General features: G+C 46.6%; 1 long non-coding RNA gene across 1 annotated transcript; it reads left to right on the top strand.

Annotated features, from left to right (window-relative positions):
* Positions 1-652: 652 nt before the first annotated feature.
* On the top strand, positions 653-3,706 carry LOC135112986 (uncharacterized). The gene is made up of 3 exons (XR_010274646.1): positions 653-1,137; positions 1,191-1,764; positions 2,002-3,706. It is a non-coding gene; the product is annotated as an uncharacterized LOC135112986 (long non-coding RNA).
* The last annotated feature ends 1,333 nt before the right edge of the window (positions 3,707-5,039 follow it).

Below are 5,039 nucleotides of genomic sequence, written 5' to 3'. Positions count from 1 at the left end.
ATTTTTCGATGTTTATTCATCAGTTTAGTTTGTCATCCATAATCAGTATTATCATTATTAGTAACATTTATAATTCCAGTGTGCACCTTTACCTAGTGAACATAAAGGAAGAAAAACACGTAAGTAGAAAGTATCCTACACAACACAAATAAGTAAATCTACATAAATATTAACTTGGCGAAAATCAAGTAGTATGATAGTAAATCAATTCTGCAAAACAAATAGATTCAGTACAGTAGAAAACAGAAGTAAATGCCAATAACACCGTGCAGTGCATCAAGAATAAACAACAAGGTGGTCTGCAGCGTTACAAATACTGAACTAGCAAAACTTGCAACTTACAACATACGACGGGGGTATAAGCGGACACAAACCACCTACGCATCAATGGTGGTGGTAATGATGATGATCACGGTAATAATAATAATAATAATAATAATAATAATAATAATAATAATAATAATAATAATAATAATAATAATAAAAATAGTAATAATAATAATAATAATAATAATAATAATGATAATAACAACAACAACAACAACAACAACAACCGTACCACTTCACTACGTATCGCCTCACGCGGGGAGCAGGGTGGAGGGGATTATAATTCTTTAATGCATATTGGCGTGAACATAAGATGGGGAAATAGACCAACTTTAAAAAAAAGAAAAAGGGCCCCCGTGGCCCAGTGGGTAGAGTGATGCTCTTGGAGTTTGGCGTGAGGGAAATGAGGGGCGCGTAGGTTCGAACCCCCCTCTCGGAACTCACAAAAACCTTCAAGGAGCATCCCTCCATCACCATGTGTGCCTCAAACACACAGGCACGGTGGTGGAGCTGCCCACGGGGAGGAGGGGAGGTGAGTGCGCAGCACCTCCCTACCCTCCCCAGGGGAGGAAGGCACCGCCTTACCTCCCCCGGGAGAGCAAGGGAGGTGAGTGCACAGCGCTTCCCTTCTCTCCCCACCTAACCCTGGCAAGTCTACGGACTACCAGGCAAAAAAAAAAAAATAAATAAATAAAAATAAAGGTGAGTGCATAGCACTTCCCTTCTCTCCAGCTAAAAGAAAAATAAAAAATAAAGATGAGTGCATAGCACTTCTCTTCTCTCCAGCTAGAAGAAAAATAAAAATTAAAGGTGAGCGCTTAAAGGTTAGAAGAAAAATAAAAATTAAAGGTGAGCGCTTAAAGGTGAGCGCATAGCACTTCCCTTCTCTCCCCCACCTTCCCGGCAAAAAAAAATAAAAAAATAAAATAAATAAATAAGAAATAAAGGAGAGTGCAAAGAATTAAAAAAATAAAGGTGAGTGCATAGCACTTCCCTTCTCTCCACCTACCCGGCAAAAAAATAAATAAATAAAAATAAAGGTGAGTGCATAGCACTTCCCTACCACTTCCCTACCTGACACTGGAAAGTCTACGGACTACCAGGCAAAAAAAAAAAAAAAAAGGAAGGGAGGTGAGTGCACAGCACCTCCCTTCCACTCCCCGGGGGAGACCAAGAGAAGTGAGTGAGTGCACAGCACTTCCCTTCTCTCCCCACCTAAGCCTGGCTAGTTGACGCACTACCAGGCAAAAAAGAAAAAAAAAAAAAAAAGGAAGGGAGGTGAGTGCACAGCACCTCCCTTCCACCCCCGGGGAGAGCAAGAGAAGTGAGTGCACAGTACTTCCCTTCTCTCCCCACCTAAGCCTGACTAGTCGACGCACTACCAGACAAAAAAAAAAAAAAAAAAAAAAAAAAAAAAAAAAAAAAAAAGGAAGGGAGGTGAGCGCACAGCACCTCCCTTCCACCCCTGGGGAGAGAAAAATGAAAAATAAAAAAGGGAAGGGAGGTGAGTGCACAGCACCTCCCTTCCACCCCCCCGGGTAGAGCAAGGGAGGTGAGTGCACAGCACTTCCCTTCTCTCCCCACCTAAGCCTGACTAGTCGACGCACTACCAGACAAAAATGAAAAATAAAAAAGGAAGGGAGGTGAGTGCACAGAACCTCCCTTCCACGGGAGGTGAGCGCACACCACCTCCCTTCCACCCCCCGGTGAGAGCAAGGGAGGTGAGTGTACAGCACTTCCCTTCTCTCCCCACCTAAGGCCTGGCTAGCCGACGCACTACCAGGCAAAAATGAAAAATAAAAAAGGAAGGGAGGTGAGTGCACAGCACCTCCCTTCCACCCCCCCAGGTAGAGCAAGAGAAGTGAGTGCACAGCACTTCCCTTCTCTCCCCACCTAAGCCTGGCTAGTGGACGCACTACTAGGAAAAAATGAAAAATAAAAAAGGAAGGGAGGTGAGTGCACAGCACCTCCCTTCCACCTCCCGGGGAGAGCAAGAGAAGTGAGTGCACAGCACTTCCATTCTCTCCCCACCTAAGCCTGGCTAGTCGACGCACTACGAGGCAAAAAAAAAAAAAAAAAAGGAAGGGAGGTGAGTGCACAGCACCTCCCTTCCACCCCTGGGGAGACCAAGAGAAGTGAGTGCACAGCACTTCCCTTCCCTCCCCACCTAAGCCTGACTAGTCGACGCACTACCAGGCAAAAAAAAAAAAAAAAAAAAAAAAATGGAAGGGAGGTGAGCGCACACCACCTCCCTTCCACCCCCCGGTGAGAGCAAGGGAGGTGAGTGCACAGCACTTCCCTTCTCTCCCCACCTAAGGCCTGGCTAGCCGACGCACTACCAGGCAAAAATGAAAAATAAAAAAGGAAGGGAGGTGAGTGCACAGCACCTCCCATCCACCCCCCGGGTAGAGCAAGAGAAGTGAGTGCACAGCACTTCCCTTCTCTTCCCACCTAAGCCTGGCTAGTCGACCCACTACCAGGCAAAAATGAAAAAAAAAAAAAAAAGGAAGGGAGGTGAGTGCACAGCACCTCCCTTCCACCCCCCGGGGAGAGTAAGAGAAGTGAGTGCACAGCACTTCCCTTCTCTCCCCACCTAAGCCTGGCTAGTCGACGCACTACGAGGCAAAAAAAAAAAAAAAAAAAAAAAAGGAAGGGAGGTGAGTGCACAGCACCTCCCTTCCACCCCTGGGGAGAGCAAGAGAAGTGAGTGCACAGCACTTCCCTTCTCTCCCCACCTAAGCCTGGCTAGTCGACGCACTACGAGGCAAAAAAAAAAAAAAGGAAGGGAGGTGAGTGCACAGCACCTCCGTTCCACTCCTGGGGAGAGCAAGAGAAGTGAGTGCACAGCACTTCCCTTCTCTCCCCACCTAAGCCTGGCTAGTCGACGCACTACCAGGCAAAAGAAAAAAAGAAAAAAATAAAGGAAGGGAGGTGAGTGCACAGCACCTCCCTTCCACCCCCCGGTGAGAGCAAGAGAAGTGAGTGCACAGCACTTCCCTTCTCTCCCCACCTAAGCCTGACTAGTCGACGCACTACGAGCCAAAAAAAAAAAAAAAAAGGGAAGGGAGGTGAGTGCACAGCACCTCCCTTCCACCCCCAGTGAGAGCAAGAGAAGTGAGTGCACAGCACTTCCCTTCTCTCCCCACCTAAGGCCTGGCTAGCCGACGCACTACCAGGCAAAAATGAAAAAAAAAAGGAAGGGAGGTGAGTGCACAGCACCTCCCTTCCACCCCCCGGGTAGAGCAAGAGAAGTGAGTGCACAGCACTTCCCTTCTCTCCCCACCTAAGCCTGGCTAGTCGACGCACTACGAGGCAAAAAAAAAAAAAAATATATATATATATATATATATATATATATATATATATATATATATATATATATATATATATATATATATATATATATATATATATATAAATAAATAAAAAATAAATAAAAAATAAGAGCGGTGAGTGTACAGCACCTCCCTTCCACCCCCGTGGAGAGCAAGAGAAGTGAGTCCACAGCACTTCCCTTCCACTCCCCCTAAGCCTGGCTAGTCGACGCACTACCAGCCAAAAAAAATAAAAAAAAAGGAAGGGAGTTGAGTGCACAGCACTCCACCTAAATCTGGCAAGTCTACGGACTACAAGGTAAAAAAAAAAAAAATTATATGAGAAAAAAAAAAAAAAGAGGAGGGGAGGTGATTTATTAGACCACCAGCCTTACTGATCTGATCCGGTAACCTGACTGACTCTGGTAACGGACCACCAAACTAACTGATTCTGGGGAGCAGGCAACAGACTGACTGACTCTGGAGAGGAGGGGAGGTGTGTGTGCAGCATCTCCCCAACAAAGTTTTTTTTTTTTTTCTGACCACCAGCCTGACTCATCCTGGCAGCCCCAAATAGCAGCTCCAACTGTACCGATTCTGATGTAAATGATTCTGGGGAGCAGGCAACAGACCCTGACTGACCCTGAGAAGCACGGGAGGTGAGTGTGCAGCACCTCCCTACCCTTCCCAGTCTCCTAGTTTGACTCTGCACCACCATGCCAACCAACCTCACTGATTCTGGGAGCAGGGCAGGTCAGTTTGCAGTCTCCTACTCTCCCCACTCTGACTCTGACTCTGGCTAACTCTGATTCTGACCACCAGCCTGACTGACCCTGGCAACTGATCCGGCAACTTGACTGACTGGCAACAGACCACCAAACTGACTAACTCCAACTGTACCGATCACCAACCTAACTGATTATGGGGAGCAGGAAACAGACTGACTGACTGACTCTGGGGAGCAGGGGAGGTGAGTGTGCAGTACCTCCTACTCTCCCCACTGATCCCTACCTACTCTTCTCAGTTTGACTGACGCTGGCAACTGATCCTGGCAAGGTAAGTGTGCAGCGCTTCCCTACCACCAACTTGACTGACTCTGGCAACAGACCACCAAACTGACTTACCAGTCTGCCCGACTCTGGCAACTCCAAAGACCACCACCATTATCATCAGAAGAACAAGAACAAGAAGCACCACCATCAGAGGAAGAAAAAAAAAACTGCATCGCTATAAGGATAAAGAAGAAAAAAAGACCTACCACCACCGCTATCAGAGGAAGAAAAAAAAAGCATGAAAGGAAAGTAGGCTAACTCAGTTGAGAGTGTCTGTACGAGTCTGTACGAGGCGATGAGAAACTCGGAAAGGAAAGTGCCAGGCAAGGCTGCTGCACCGGCCTTT

The sequence above is a fragment of the Scylla paramamosain genome, chromosome 2 (genome assembly GCF_035594125.1).
Source record: "Scylla paramamosain isolate STU-SP2022 chromosome 2, ASM3559412v1, whole genome shotgun sequence".
Taxonomy (NCBI): Eukaryota; Metazoa; Arthropoda; class Malacostraca; order Decapoda; family Portunidae; genus Scylla; species Scylla paramamosain.
Note: the sequence above shows the minus strand (reverse complement) of the source record. Positions and strands in the feature narration are given on the sequence as shown.